General features: G+C 46.6%; 1 protein-coding gene across 8 annotated transcripts in view; it reads right to left on the bottom strand.

The window, feature by feature from the left end:
- The window catches only part of LOC139229314 (butyrophilin-like protein 2), a 549,799-nt gene that overhangs the window by 283,175 nt on the left and 250,072 nt on the right, over positions 1–16,552 (bottom strand). Inside the window, exon 1 of one of the 8 annotated variants that reach the window (XM_070861006.1) lies at positions 12,634–12,698. The exons of the other annotated variants lie outside the window; for them this stretch is intronic. The gene's annotated coding sequence lies outside the window, so the exon portion shown is untranslated. Of the gene's footprint in view, positions 1–12,633; positions 12,699–16,552 lie in introns of those variants that run through there. 8 annotated transcript variants of the gene reach the window in all.

Genomic DNA, 16,552 nt, shown 5'->3' with positions numbered 1-16,552 from the left:
GTGATGCTCTTTGTGGTGCAGCGTGCCGACACCCATTTGGACTTGAAGAATGACCACTTGAGTGAAATACCAGAGGATGACCGGGATCCATGGAACAAAACCTCAGTACGAGTCAAGATTTAATTTAGAGAGACAGAGTCTTTGGGAAGGAGGAAGTGTCAATGTGAGGGAAAAGAAGTGAAAATTGAGTAGGAAACAGTTACTAATTCTTCTTATACTTCTAATTTATAGTGTAATAAATTAATCTGGAATGAAAGAGAAAGAATCTTATCAAGTTGCCCACCAATATTTTGAAGCACTCCGGACCAAAATTCAGTAGCACAAGAAAGCTGGCACATCTATGAGTTTTTTTCTGTTTTTACCGCGGGGATCCATGATGTGGCCGGATGATCGATTTTCAGGGCTTTGAAATTTCCCAATGGAAGTCAGTCATAGTGGGGGTGGGAGAAGGACAGGAAGGCAGGCTGAGGGGCTGAATGTGGGTCGGGACTGGGACTCCGTCGCTGTCAACCCGCGTGTGCGTCACCACGCTCTCTCCCCTCCGTTAAAGGGGAGAGAATCAGCCATTTTAAATCTTCGCCCACTGGGCCACCATGGAGGATTTCGGGCCGAGCCAGCAGCCTGGCATCCAAGAAGGGGTGCAGGCTGCCCATTGGCGGCCCGGCCGAACCGATCGGGAAGTCGGCCAGCAAAAATAAATACATGGCGGCCGCGGCAGTGGGCCCTCCCCTTGAAGGGCCGCCACGCTGCCGAGCCGCACACATTCCAGATAAGGTGCACCGACAGAAAAAGCTGTCGGGGGCACCGCGCGGCAGGGCTATGATTTTTCGACTTGAATTTCGGTCGGTGCGTTTTTCAGGTGAGAGAAAGTGATGGTGCGCGTTCTGATAACGTGCTTGCGGCAGTCATCAGCATCGGGGAATCGGATCCAGGCTGAAAAATCCCCGACCTGAATTTGGGTCAGGTCGGCCAGTTGACCACAAAACGGCGGCCACGGAATTCGAAGCATGGCTGCTGCAAACGGGCAGTAACGGGTCTTTCTGAGACCCTGAATTTTGGCCCCTCCATGTACAATGAATTACTTTGAAGTGTAGTGACTTTTGTTATGTGGACAAACATGACCTGCATTTTGCACACAAGCTTATATGAACGGCAATGAAATGAACGATCAGTTCATCTGCTTTTGGTGGTGTTGATTGAGGGAGGAATGTTGACCAGGATGCTGGGAGAACTCCTTGTTCTTTCAATAATGTCATGCAATCTTCACCATCCACCTTAACCACTGTAACAGACAGATGCCTCGATTTAGTGCCCACTCCAAAGGACAGCACCTATAGTTATGCGGAACAATTTCAGTACTACTCTGGAGTGTCGGCCTAAATTATGTGATCAAGACCTGGAGTGGGGCAGTTGACAGTACAGGTTGAACCTCCCTTATCTGGCACCCTCGGGATCTGGCCTGTGCCGGATGAGGGATTTTGCAAGATAAGGGGAGGTCATGGGGGGGGTGGGTGGGGGAAGTCGCCATGATCTCTTTGAATGGCGGAGCAGGCTCGAGGGGCTAGATGGCCTACTCCTGTTCCTAATTCTTATGTTCTTATGTATGTTCTTATGAGGTTGGGGGAAGGAGGAGGAGAGGGGAGGTCGCCCAAGGCCGGGTGGTGGTGGAGGGGTTGGGGGAAGGGAGGAGGTCGCCCGAGGTCAGGGGGAAGGGGGAGGAGGTCGGCGGCCTGAGCATGCCCCAAAGAGTCGGCGGGCCCAGAAAAGTCGGCCCGACCCCCCCGGAGGGAGCGCTGTGGGGAGGAGCGGCTGCAGGAGCTCCAGCAGGGTGACGAGGAGGAGGCAGCCGATCAAGGAGAAAGATTATATTGGTGGGTAGGATTTTGGCCGGCCGGGTTCTGCTCATGCGCCACCCGGCGGCCAGGAATGGTGCAGGTCAAGGGGTAGTGCCGGATAAGGGAGCCCTGGATAAGATAGGTTCAACTTGTACTTTTCTAGGTGCAGTTTCTTCTGAATGGCAAAGCTTTTTACGTATTTTATTTTAATTTTGATGCCAAATAACTTGATAATCCTCAGAGTTCAGCTCTGATTTTCCAGGCCCTCCCATGTGGACCATTGATAGTGTGTTGGTTTTGGATTTGATTAACGTGAAACTAAACTGAAGTGCTGAAGTGATGATTATGAATTGAGACAGTTTTCTACAGTTCTTTATTTCAACACACCAGACATCAAATTTTGTTTTGTGTTGCTGTAAATTAATGTCGTGCAATAATATGTCACCTGGTCCAATGCAGAGACGCAAATAAAATGTGATCCTGTTGCAGGAGTTACAGTCTAGCTTGTAAGAAAGGCCGCAGTGTAGTGCACACTGTGCAGAAGGTAATAATTCACTCGAGCGCCTTGATGAAGTGGGTAAATGTACTGTATAGCATTAATCAGGGCCGGAGTAGTCTCTGAACAAGTTTCGAGCGCTTAAAGGAGTCAGCGAGGAATTTTTTTGATTTTTCTCGCCTAAATGATGTCAGCTGTTGCTCTGTCAGTAGCACTCGATAGATATGGCCCTTACGGCTAAGGGGATCAAGGGGTATGGAGAGAAAGCAGGAAAGGGGTACTGAGGGAATCAGCCATGATCTTATTGAATGGTGGTACAGGCTCAAAGGGCCAAATGGCCTACTCCTGCACCTATTTTCCATGTTTCACTCTCACTTCTGAGTCAGAACATTATGGTTTCAAGTTCCAGGCCAGAGACATGAGCACAAAATCTAGGCTGACACCAGTGCAGTACTGAGGGAGTGCTGCACTGTCAGAGGCGCTGCCTTTCATATGAGATGTTAAACCGAGGCTCCGTCTGTCCTCTCAGGTGGACCTAAAATATGCCATGGCACTATATTGAAGAATGGTAGCATAGTGGTTATATTACTAGACTAGTATTCCAGAGGCCTGAACTAGATCTGGAGGCTTCAAATGAGTTCAAATACCACCATAGCAGCTGGGGAATTTAAATTCTGTTAATTAAATATTTTTAAAAATCTCAACTAAAAAGCTAGCATCAGTAATGGTAATCATGAAACTACTGAATTGTCGTAAAAACGCATCTGGTACACTAATTTCATTTTGGAAGGTAATTAGTCGGTCTGACATATATGTGACTTCAGGCCCACAGCAATGTGGTTGACTCTTAACTGCCCTCGGAAATGGCCGAGCAAGCCACTCAGTTGTCTAAACATTTCTCAAGGGCAATGAGGGATGGGCAATACATCCACATCCTGTGAATGAATTTTTAAAAAAGAGCAGGGGAGTTATCCCCGGTGTCCTGGCCAATATTTATCTCTCAACCAACACCTAAGAACAGATTATTTGGTCATTTATCTCACTGCTGATTGTGGAACATTGATATGTGCAAATTGGCTGCCGCATTTCCTACATTACAACAGTGACTATACTTAATTAGCTGTGAAGCGCTTTGGGCCATTCTGAGGGTTTGAAAGATGCTATATAAATGCAAGACTTTCTTCTTTCTAATTGGCCTGGGTTCTGGTTTTTCACCTCACCAAGGAACCACATGGCTTTCAGGTGGGTTGGGGAGTGTATATATTGTGGTGCAGAAGGTATCGTGGTTGTATGAGATAGGCTGGATGGACCGGTAGGTCTTTTCCTATCTGCCATTTTGGATGTTTGTACCCAGCTCCCCTGTCACATGGCTGTGATACGGAATAGTCTCAGCCTCAGTTTGGTCTGTGGTGACTTAACTGATTTCAGATAAGGTGCCACAATTGGCTCAAGCTCCTGTGAACTATTAAGGGGAGGAGGGGTGGTGGAAGGTTGGATGGTGAGGGCGAAATCAGTCAGGGATCTCAGTGCTGATCATTATCCAGTGACCGCAACTGGAAAGTCCGTGTGAGTAGGCATCACTTCCTGACTGCCCAAAGACTTCCCACCATCTACGTGGCACAAGGTCGGAGTGTGATGAAATAGTCTCCACTTGCCTGGATGAGTACAGCTCCAACAACACTCAAGAAGCTGGACACCATCCAGGACAAGGCAGCTGCTTGATTGACACCCCATCCACCACCTTAAACATTTACTCCCTTCACCACCGGTGCACCGTGGCTGCAGTGTGCTCCATCTACAAAATGCACTGCAGCAACTTGTCAAGGCTTCTTCGACAGCACCTACCAAACCTGAGACCTCTGCTGCCTAGAAGGACAAGGGCAGCAGGTGCATGGGAACATCATCACCTCCAAGTTCCTCTCCAAGTCACACACCATCCTGACTTGAAAATATATCACCGTTCCTTCATCGTCACTGGGCCAAAATCCTGGAACTCCCTCCCTAACAGCACTATGGGAGTACCTTCACCACACGGACCGCAGCGGTTCAAGAAGGTGGCTCAACACCACCTTCTCAAGGGCAGTTAGGGATGGGCATTAAATGCCGGCCTTACCAGTGATGCCCACATCGCATGAACAAATAAAAAAAGGATCAAGCTCGGTGGAGTTGCCCTCTACAGTCAAATAGTTTTCCGACACTCACTGTCTATGTGCACAGCTGAATCTAGGTACTGGAGATATTCTAGAGCCCAGTAAGAGTCAGAAGGGAAGAAAAGCAAAAGATAATCCATTGACATCTCACTCTTTATGTCCACTTGTAAACTTCTGATCACATACAGTATTAAAAAGGTAACAATTCACTCAAATGTTCAATAGCTCAAGCCAGCCCCACTATCCATTACTATTCAAGCTAGATTTTCCAATCGTAATATTGCTGTTAATCCTTTCACTTTAATGGGATGCCATAGGCAGTATTATCAAAAAACCTAGGCTGACTTGTACAACATGCACTGGGTAAGAACAGCAAAGCAAATAAAAAAAAATGATTCTTGGGATGTGGCCATTGCTGGGAAGGTTGGCATTTATTACCTATCCCTAGTTGTCCATGAGAAAATGGTGGTGGGCCTTCTCCTTGAACTAATGCAATCCATGTGGTGATGATGCTTCCTCCTTTTCCTCCTGTTCTGAAGGTGCTGACTCATGCTCTATAACCTTCCGACACCTTGTTCAAGTTTCCATTTCTCATTTGTGAGCCCATATCATGTTAACAGCCTATTCAACCATAGGGGGCAGAACCACAGCATAATGGTTACAGTCCTCAGCAGAGGCCTACATGCTGGTAAAGATCAAGAGCAACACTTGTTGGTGATTTCCCCTCCTTAGCTCAGCAATCGTACCAACCCTGCAGCAAGTTCTACTGAAATGAGCCTACTCAGCATAGAATAGGTCTTGAACCTCGGAGCTTCCTCCTCAATGGGGGTAGTTTTATCTTGTGAGAAAGAATCAGGCAAGCCTTGCCGAATCGCCTGCCCAAGAGCTGCAATAGGAAGCCCGATTTGGTTAACATCCTGCCAATCAGCTGCTCACCTGAAATGGAGACTGGATGGTCTGGAGGCCTGTAGTCACAGGATAGTGGTGGTGGGGTGGGGGTTCAGGTAGGAAGAGACGGAGGAGTCTAGGTTGGCAGCAGCACAAACTTACTTTTCTGTTCCGGCAAAGATGAGTTTTAAACTTACCTATGAGGGCCTTCGCTGGGAGTCTACCATTCATGAGGCTCCTGTCTGTATCTCAACTGTCCAAGAAAATAGTGGCTGTAAAGTGGGCACAGGCGAGAAACGAGCTGTAAATGTGCCACTTGGGTTTTAACTCCTGTTCTGCCTGGTTTCTGCTGGATGGAGGGAGTTAAAATTCACCCGTACGTCTCTCAGTATCATATGGAGAAGTGCATTTACCACTTGAGTCATTGCGGTAACAAACATTGTATCTTGATATGGTGCTACACAGCCAGTACAGGTCTTTGTGTTAGCTATTATATTATATGTTCGCAAAAAAAAATGTGATCACTAGTGATTTCATTACCCAAAGGTGAGCTGCTAAATGCGATGTTTCCTTCTCAATCTGCACTTTTTCACTAGAGTGTTCCACTGTGGGACCTACACACTGTTATAATATCTGACATACAATGGTTCTTTCCAAATTGCAGTTAATTAGGCACATAGGGACATGTGTTATTTTTGGAATTATTCTGAAGAGTCTTCATACTTGCAATCATAATATCCATCACAGCGGCATATTCTGACTAGCCTCATCCAATCTAAAACATATTTTTAAAAATGATAAATTACATATATTTACATAAGGGCCGAAATTGCCCCCTTTTTTAAGGGCCGTTACCGGTACCGGGGCAGAAATGAGTTCCCGCCCGATTGGGGCGGCGTCAACAACAACCGGGACATTGACCTTCTCATTTCTGCAGCTGCAAAAGGTTACTGCTCCGCACCGTCGACATCCGCCCGCTCGTCCGCGCACGGCGATAAAGACGTCATCACCGTGTGCACCACCTGGTCCTCACCCTGGAAGAGACATTGTGCCAAAATCGTTTACTGGACGCTTGTTGGTGCCAGCGACAGCTTTTTTGTCGCTGTCAAATCGGCAATCTGAACCGCCAGCGGTATTTAAAGGCGCGCTATGGCTGCCACTATTGTTGTCGCCAAAATTTGCTTCCGGGTTGAGGCCTTCTAATTTTTGCGTCTCATTCCGCCTTCACCGATTACGGGGCCTCAGTTTGCACAGCCTGCAATACATAACCTTGCTCCAATAGCTAGCATTAGCAGAGTAGCCCACTGCTTGCGAGTAATAGGCTCAGTCCTGGCAGTGGACCACCTCCTCCACATTCTGTACGCAGGATGGTTCGCAGAAGAGAGCAGCGCCAGCGTATACAGATGCAGGGGCAGCGGGAGAGAGATAGATAGGATGGCACACCCAGATGGAGATGGCCATGCTGATGGCCATATAGCTGGACATAGAGGACGTGGAGAAGGGCATGAAGAAGGGCATGCAGTGAGGAGGAGGGGCAGGAATGTGGACACCCAGAGCCACAGAGCGAGGGACATGGAGGGAGAGGGGAAGGCAACCTCAGCAGCAGCAGGCAGATGTGCAGCAGCAGCAGGATGCAGAGGGTCAGGAGCAGCATGATTAGGAGGCAGAAGGGGATGAGGAAGGTGGCAGAGCAAGACACAGACACAGATGTGGTGGCGGAACAATTTTCCTACATCGACTTCAATGATGACCAGTGACTCCGGAGACTGCGATTCAGGAAAGACATGGTGATGGAGCTGTGCCATCTCCTGCAGCCAGACGTGAAACCTCAAACAAGTGTGAGGACAGCTCTATCAGTGGCATCCAAGGTCACCATCGCCCTGAATTTCTATGCCACTGGATCTTTCCAAGGAGCCACAGCAGACATCTCCAACGTATCCCAGTTTGCCGCACATTGCTCCATTCGTCAGGTCACGGATGCTCTAGACAAGAGGAGGAGGGGCTACATCTAATTTCCAATGACCAGAGAGAAGCAGTTGGAGCTGTCAACTGGCTTCTTCAGGAAAGTGAGCTTCTGCAGGGTTGAGGGCGCCATAGACTGCACCCACGTTGCATTGAGGGCGCCACTGAACAATCCACAGCTCTTCTGAAACCGGAAGGGATACCACTCATTCAATGTACAGTTGCTGTGTGACCACAAACGCTAAAGCATAGCCGTTGGTACCCATTATCCTAGCAGCAGTCATGATACCTTCATCCTGCGGCAGACCAGTGTGCTAGGTCTGTTTCAGCTGCCAAATGAAGGCCGCTGCTGGCTCCTAGGAGACAAGGGGTACCTACCCGCTATGCACCGGGCTCCTGACTCCCCTTCGCAACCACATCACTCCTGCGCAACAACCTTACAATGAGTGTCATTCGATCACCAGAAGCGCATCATTGAGCAGACCATTGGAATCATGAAACAATGATTCTGCTGCCTTGATCACTCGGGGGAATCTTGCAGTACTCGCTTGAGCGGGTGTCCCTATTGGTCATCGTCACAACATGCTTCACAACCTGGCAATCATGAAGGCACAGCCATTGGCTGACGACGTAGCCATAGCACCTGAGAAGGAGAAGCAGAAAGAGGAGCAGCAGGAGCAGGAGGAGGAGCTTCAGGCGGTACGCAGGAGGCGGCCTCACCATCCTGATCCTGCAAGTGATGTCTGGGACCGTCTCATTGCAGCTCGTTTCCAATAAGTTGGTCGCCACTTCCAGCTTCCTCTGTGCATCCCCATGCCCACACCAATGAGTCCTTCCACACATCATTCCCCACACTGAAATGAAGTTTCAAATCAACATTTATAGAAAAAAAGCGTGCATCAACAACATAAATGTTTTCATTCACCCTCATTTCCTTATGGCCCCTTTTAAGTTGACCTACTCTAGAACTACGCTGCAGTGTCTCCCCTGTGGGTGCAGCATGGTTGGTGGAAGGTCGTTCTCTTTCACTTCCAGATGCTACAGATGACCTTCTAGGTTGCCCTCGACCAGCTCTGGCTCTGGAAGGGCTGGCTGCAGACTGGGCCACCTCAGCCTCGGCGCAGGAGTCTGGATTGGCCGGGTGCCAGCCATGGCTGCTTGCAATGACGAAGTGGCAGGGCTGGGATCAGAAATGCTGTCACCCGAAGAGATCACAGCAGATTCCTGCTCCACTGACCCAGTGCCACTCCCCCCGGGGTAGCAACTCAGCATCCCCACTAATCTGCTGCAGCAGTCGGGTGGGCTGCTGTGACACCGTGAGCTCCCCGATGGACTGTGGTGGACAATGGTCGATGGCAGCAATCAGAGCTCGCATGGCATCCAGCTGAGACTGCATGAGGGCAGTCACAGATTCAATGCCACCAACCACGGACTGCATGACAACTGGGCCGCCAACAAGCAGCTTGGCAGCCCCTCATGCATTGGAGCGGAAAGAACCCTTCGAAAACAGTAGGTGTGCCCCGTTTGGGTTGGATGGCAATTTTGGCCCTTAACTGTTCCTTTAACCCATTCCTACTGCCTCTTTCCTGGGCTTCCACAATTCTATTATCCCTTGAGCAAAACTGTGTTGCCCGATCTCCGTTTAGTTTTAATTTCCGAATTTTCAACTTGTGTCTCCTGGGATTTAAACCTAAGAGACCAATTTCCCTGGATCAATTTGGTCAATTCCCTCAGTAAACTTCAAAAGAGCAGTGCTCTAATGTACTGTACCCACCCAGTCTACCCTTATGGAAACAAGACCTTCATTGACCTTCAGGTGCATTGTAGAAACCGTTCTGCTCTCTACTGTCTGTTCTGTAGATTTATTTCTTGAGATTAGTCCTGTTTTATCACCATCCATCAAATGTTTATGGATAAACAGACCGTGAAACATGTGATGAATTTTGTTAGTGAATGCACATTGCGGATGTCCAATGAACTGCAATAGACTATTGATGAACCTTTGTGACCAAACATCAAAGTTAATCAAACCATGGGGATCATTTCAGTGAGGCTATTACACTGACAAAAGTCTCAGATGAATTTCAAGGGTTAAAAGGTCAGACATCATTAAACTGGACTGTTGCATATTTTTATGTATTAAATTTCACAGACAGCATTTTATACATGGAGGAGTTGTGCGCTGTAGTAATTTTTGTGATTTTCTTTGTGTGTGCGTTAAGTTAGGGGATGGTTGTGCTAACAAATTAGATATTTTCCCCATTTTAATTACCCGAGTTGGCATTGACCACGGTGAGGCTCAGTACAATGCAACTATTTGCAGAGTAATGCTTCCATCCACTCTGCCACACAACTTCCCTCATCCCCAACCTTGGACAAGCTCTCTGCACTGCATCAAGGAAACATTTGCCATTTCCTACACCAGCCAAGCTGTGGCCTCTCTAAGTGAGTTTGCCAATTTAATGCCACTTGGTTGCAAGTTAGAAGCATGCTTAATGTCATGGGCCCATGTTTGCTAGGAACTGGATTGAGACCTATCCAAATTTATATTGTGCATGATCGTTGGAGGCACCAACAGTTTGAGCTGGATTTAACTCTGGATGACTGAGTTGGAAGGCCCATATCTAAACCACTGCACAAACCCTTAAGTTTCAGGGATAGGGCAACTGCATCATAGCAACATGCAGGCTCACAATAATGGCCCATAGATTGGGGGCTGGTACAATGGTTTGTGGAGCGTTGAAGTCTAATTCTACATTGCAAATATTCTAAGCTCATATTATACCTGCCCTAGGAGTGCCATCTATCTCCCAATGGACGAAACATCTTTAGAAAATTTCAAGCTAAGATTATGTGAAATTTAGTGAGCAAACTCCAGTGCCATTATAATAGGTGGGTCCATATGATAATAGAATGTTACCTTCAATGAAATCTAAACAACCTCAATTCTGTATTAGGTATTAGAGGGTCCATTTACTGCTTATGCATTCCTGGCATGGAGCCCAGCCCACTGGGATCACATAGCAAGTGTGCATCCGGCCTGTGATTTTCCATCCATTAAAATGAACTGACAGATACCGTGGGCTGTGGCCAATATTCTTCACCAAGTGAATGCAAGTAGAAAATTTAGTGGCTCGATTTACTGCTTTGATGATTTCGGGGTGGTAATGGTGGCGGGGCGGTAAAGTTTGCGCTCGGGAATAGTTTGCGCCTCAGTCATCAAAATTGGGCAGCTGGACCCAGAGTCTGGGGCGCAGAGCTAAGGGAGGCGTTCTACATCTCTCTTGGGCATTAGCATGGGGAAATCCCGAGCTAAAGAGATGGGCTGGGAGCGCTCTGAGAGAAGCCTGGGGATGGGAGGGGGAACCTGAAAAAAAACCCACAGAAACATTCCCAATACATAGCCCACGCCACCACAAAATAAATCGCAAAAAAAGTTAAAAGAGAAAACAATCACACTTACCTTAGGACTGCATTACTTACCTCTCTGCAGTCGGTATAGTTGGACTGCCCTATTTCCCAGGCGTTCACTGCGGGGCGTATGGGTTGGACAGGAGTCAAAAACCGCACCAGTGTCGCAACCAGGGGCAGGTAACTATAGGCTGGTTAGTTTAACATCTGTAGTGGGGAAAATGCTTGAAGCTATCATTAAGGAAGAAATAGCGGGATATCTAGATAGGAATACTGCAATCAAGCAGACGCAACATGGATTCATGAAGGGAAAATCATGTTTAACTAATTTACTGGAATTCTTTGAGGATATAACGAGCATGGTGGATAGAGGTGTACCGATGGATGTGGTGTATTTAGATTTCCAAAAGGCATTTGATAAGGTGTCATACTGCAGAAGATAAAGGTATGCGGAGTCAGAGGAAATGTATTAGCATGGATAGAAAATTGGCTGGCTAACAGAAAGCAGAGAGTCGGGATAAATGGGTCCTTTTCGGGTTGGAAATCGATGGTTAGTGGTGTGCCACAGGGATCGGTGCTGGGACCACAACTGTTTACAATATACATAGATGACCTGGAAGAGGGGGCAGAGTGTAGTGTAACAAAATTTGCAGATGACACAAAGATTAGTGGGAAAGCGGGTTGTGTAGAGGACACAGAGAGGCTGCAAAGAGATTTAGATAAGTTAAGCGAATGAGCTGAGGTTTGGCAGATGGAATACAATGTCGGAAAATGTGAGGTCATCCACCTTGGGAAAAAAAAACAGTAAAAGGGAATATTATTTGAATGGTGAGAAATTACAACATGCTGTGGTGCAGAGGGACCTGGGGGTCCTTGTGCATGAATCCCAAAAAGTTAGTTTGCAGGTGCAGCAGGTAATCAGGAAGGCGAATGGAATGTTGGCCTTCATTGCGAGAGGGATGGAGTACAAAAGCAAGGAGGTTCTGCTGCAACTGTACAGGGTATTGGTGAGGCCGCACCTGAAGTACTGCGTGCAGTTTTGGTCACCTTACTTAAAGAAGGATATACTAGCTTTGGAGGGGGTACAGAGACGATTCACTAGGTTGATTCCGGAGATGAGGGGGTTACCTTATGATGATAGATTGAGTAAACTGGGTCTTTACTCGTTGGAGTTCAGAAGGATGAGGGGTGATCTTATAGAAACATTTAAAATAATGAAAGGGATAGACAAGATAGAGGCAGAGAGGTTGTTTCCACTGGTCGGGGAGACTAGAACTAGGGGGCACAGCCTCAAAATACGGGGGAGCCAATTTAAAACCGAGTTGAGAAGGAATTTCTTCTCCCAGAGGGTTGTGAATCTGTGGACTTCTCTGCCCAAGGAAGCAGTTGAGGCTAGCTCATTGAATGTATTCAAATCACAGATGGATAGATTTTTAACCAATAAGGTAATTAAGGGTTACGGGGAGCGGGCGGGTAAGTGGAGCTGAGTCCACGGTCAGATCAGCCATGATCTTGTTGAGTGGCGGAGCAGCATCGAGGGGCTTGATGGCCTACTCCTGTTCCTAATTCTTATGTTCTTAGGTTGCACACCAGCACAGCTCTTCTGGGCGGTGCTGCTCCTCGCCGCCACAAAACCGCCCCTGAAACCCCCGCAGGGCGCTGGAGGCAGATCGCCCGCCCAGAAAACCTCACCGCTACCACTGCTGCCGCTCTGGGGCGAAACCAGCGCGCAAAGGACCGGAAAATCTAGCCCTAGGTGTCTTCCAGGAATATGCACCTAGAATTATGTGCTCCTGGATGTTTAGCAGGAGGAGCTTAAGGAGCATATTTTCCGTTAGGCAGAACTGATGGATTTTGAATGATAGGCATAAACCAGGAAATGCAATCTGACCTCTCTTTTGCCCAATGGATTGCTCCTCTTGATGGATCCCAAGATGCTTTTCCATTGGAAGAGTGCAGTCACACAGTTCTCTCGCAATCTAAATCACCTGACCAGTACCAAGGGAGACCCATCGAGCCAGATGCCTCTTGTCACTCAGGTTCAATGTGGGGAACTGGTCCCACAGGGTTGCACTCCTCTACGATCAGGTCACTGGATTGATCAATGGAGCTCAGCAGACTTAACAGAGACCCGGGCTCAATGACAAATCTGAGGAAAAATGGAGCATGGTGGTCTCAGTCCCAAGTCCAAAGCAAATAAGAAGGTAAGTAGAAAAGCCTTAATAAATAAACCAGGGTGTCTGACTGCGTCCTTGAACGTGGGATCTTGGGAACAGGAGCTGTACACCGACTGCCTGTTACAATCTCAATGAAACAGCACCTCAGAAGGAAAAAATGAAGTCCCCACCGACCAATTTTATATTAGATTTGCCCAATATACCAGAAATGAACATGATGTGATCTAATTTAAAGCAGGTCTGTTTTGTTAATGAAAGCTTCACAGTAATGTACGAGTGAGGTGGTGCAGTCACTTCTCCCTCAGTTGTACTGCTCAACTGTCGTATGTGCAAATGAGCTTTTAACAAATACAGGAGCGTTTAATGCCAAAATCAATTAAAGTCAGTGAAGGGGTTGGGGGGGAGGGGGAGGGGGGGAGGAGGAGGGGGTCGGGGCGGGGGGGGGGGCACAAAGACAGCTCAACATGTTGAAATATTTTCTAGCATTCCTCGTGATGAAACTGCAGCAAGTGCAATGTGAAGCAGAACGAAGAACCATGTGGTAATAAAATAAAACGGTTTAACCTTTTCCAGTTCAGGGACGTTTTCCAGCCAGCATTTTTCACTCCAACTGGGAAACCTAGCACAACTCTGAGTGTTAGCTGTAAAAAGATACAATCCGCTCCCATCGGGAAATCATAGCTCGTTGTGGGTGAAATATATGTGGGACATATACCGGTTAATCATTGGCGGCCGAGCTTTTCAGCTGCCTAGGCCCTAAACCTCTCCACTTCTCTACCTCTCTCTCCTCCTTCAAGATGCTCCTTAAAACCTACCTCTTTGACCAAGTGTTTAGTCAGCTGTCTTAATATCTCCTTATGTGGCTCGGTGTCAAATTTTGTTTGATAATTGCTCCTGTGAAACACCTCGGGACATTTTACTATATAAATGTAAGTTGCTGTTCTTGGTGTTAGGGGAGCTGACCAAAGGCTTGGACAAAGATGTAGATCTTGAAGAAGCTCTTAAAGGCAAGGAGAGATGTAGCAAAGCAGATGGGGTTAGGGGGAGTGCAGGGACACGATGGCTGATGCTCTGTCTCCAAAGTGAAGCAGAGGAAGGGGGTGAACAGCAGGCAACAGTGTGGGAGTTGGGATATGGGGCTGGTGCAGTTTGCAGAGGTAAGATACAGGAAGATTGCAGAGTGATATCTGGACGTAGATGAGCAGTATTTATTCAATGCACTGGGGGAATGAGGAATGACTGAGGGTTGGAATAGACGGCGGTAACAATGGAGTGGGAATTAGTAAGGAGCAGATTGGAAATGGTTCAGATGGCACATTAACTGATTACACTACAATAAAAATTGCAGGTTAATATTGTTCAGAAAGTATTTCAATATCAAATACTTTGAGTAACTAAAGGTATAATTAATTTAGGAGAGCTGACAGAAAAGGTAATTGTCATTGTAAATATTCCAGGAATGCAGAGATGGAGAGGTAATTTTCAATATCACTGCCTGGGCACCAACCTGGCAGAGCGGATCGCCCACCCTTTGTGGAACCCAACCGGAACGACAAAAAAACGACAGCCTGTGCGCCATGTTGCCCAAGTGTGATTGAATTTGGGTGATGATTTGTGACTTTGTTAATGACTGCCGTAGCTTCCGCAGTAGTTGAGGAAAATGCTTTCAAGCCAGTGAGATCAATGTGCCTGACGAAACTGGAAGGCAGAAAACATGACATCTCCAACATGATGGCACCTTTGTGTTAAAATTGCTGTCAGGAGTGGTCAGAGGAGCTACCTCTTTTGGTTGTCTCAGTCCTTCAAAGGCAGAAGGTGCTTCCTCAAGTACTTTAAAGAAAGAACTTGCATTTATATAGCACCCTTCACATCATCATAATGTCCCAAAGCACCTCACAACCAATAAATTACTTTTTGAACTGCAATCACTTGTTATGTAGGTAAATGTTGCAACTACTTTGCATACAGGAAGGCCCCACAAACAGCAAATGAGACAAGGAGCCTTTTAAATCTGTTTTGGTGGTGTTGGTTGTGGGTGGAGTGTTAGCCAGTATACTGGAAGAAATTTCTACTCTTCTTTGAATTGTGCTATGGGATCTTTTACATCCCTATGAATAGGTAAATGTTACATCACCTGAACAGGTAGACATGTCGAACGATATATAAACACATTTTGTTGGGACTTTGGATTCACAGCCTGTAAGTTTTGTGATGGTCTAGTTTGCTCATGTTGTCTGATTTCTCAAAAAGTTGGTTACCTCACACTTTACATAGATTATCACCTCTACTCATGTGATTGGTAGCCTGGTGGGATATATTATTTTTGGAAAGAATGTTCATTCTGACAGGATTTCTTTGTCAGTCAAACAACACATGTTTCTTGCAGGTTTTGGCACATGTTTAGTTCTGAATGAACAAATAGTCTCTCTCTGCTGTGTCTTCAGATTCTGGCACATTTTACGCACAAGAACAGACTCCAGAGGGCTATGGTACTATAAAACACTAACAGCCTTGTAAGACATGACTAAGTGACTAAGAAGTGACTAGGTGTCAGCTGTGGCTCAGTGGTAGCACTTTTGCCTCTGAGTCAGAAGGTTGTGGTTGCACTCCAGAAACTTTGAGCACAAAGCTGGCACTCCAACATAGTACAGTGAAAATGCTGCACCATCAGAGGTGCCATCTTTTGGATGAGATGTCAAACCAAAATGTCTTCCCCCTGAAGTATACATAAAAGGTCCCATGGCACTATTTTGAAGAACAGCAGGGGAGTTCTCCCTGGTATCCTGACCCATATTTATCACTCAACCAACATCACTAAAACATGAACTATCTGGTCATTATCACATTTCTGTTAGTGGGTCCTTGCTGTGCATAAATTGGCAGACACGTTTTCCACATTACAACAGAGACTGCACTTCAAAAGTGCATCATTGAGAGGAAAATACTTTGGGAAGCCCTGAGGTTGTGAAAGACGCTATATAAATGTAAGTTCATTCTTTTTTTAAGATATCTGTTATTGTCTTCAAGATCTACCAAGGACCTTGGAACTTATAGTTTGCTGTTTGAGATGTTGGGTTATGGAAGGAAAACTGATCATCATCAATCAGAAACATCACTGAAAACTGAATTTTCTAAATTTGCTAGATAAACACGGTATGGGGAATGGAGAGATCCTCCCTAATCTCCTGTGTAATTTGGACATTCTAGCTGATATCTCATCACATTATCACAGAAAGGGTAGATAGCACATTAGAGTGCCAGAGAATTAGACAGATCAGACAGCGACTCCATCAGACAACCATAGGCAGATACCCTAGCAAATAGCCAAGGAATAGGATGGCAGAGAGGTCCACCACACTGGATTAGCAGAACATTGGAAACTAGGAAGTACCAAAATTATCTGTTTGTATCTCCACTGATGCTGCCTAACCTGCTGCCTATTTCGAGTAGGTTCTGTTTTTATTTCAGATTTCCAGCATCCGCAGTATTTTGCTTTTGTTGAAGTACCAAAATAAGTCCACTAGAATATTGCATGGCAAGAGCAACTATCTCATCCAACAACCAAGGTTTAGATGTCCGTGACAAATCACACCAGCGAATTACATACTCCATCAGACAACCAGCTAATGTAGA

The sequence above is a fragment of the Pristiophorus japonicus genome, chromosome 18 (assembly GCF_044704955.1).
Source record: "Pristiophorus japonicus isolate sPriJap1 chromosome 18, sPriJap1.hap1, whole genome shotgun sequence".
In the NCBI taxonomy this organism is placed as follows: domain Eukaryota; kingdom Metazoa; phylum Chordata; class Chondrichthyes; family Pristiophoridae; genus Pristiophorus; species Pristiophorus japonicus.
This window is presented reverse-complemented; position numbering and strand designations above follow the sequence as displayed.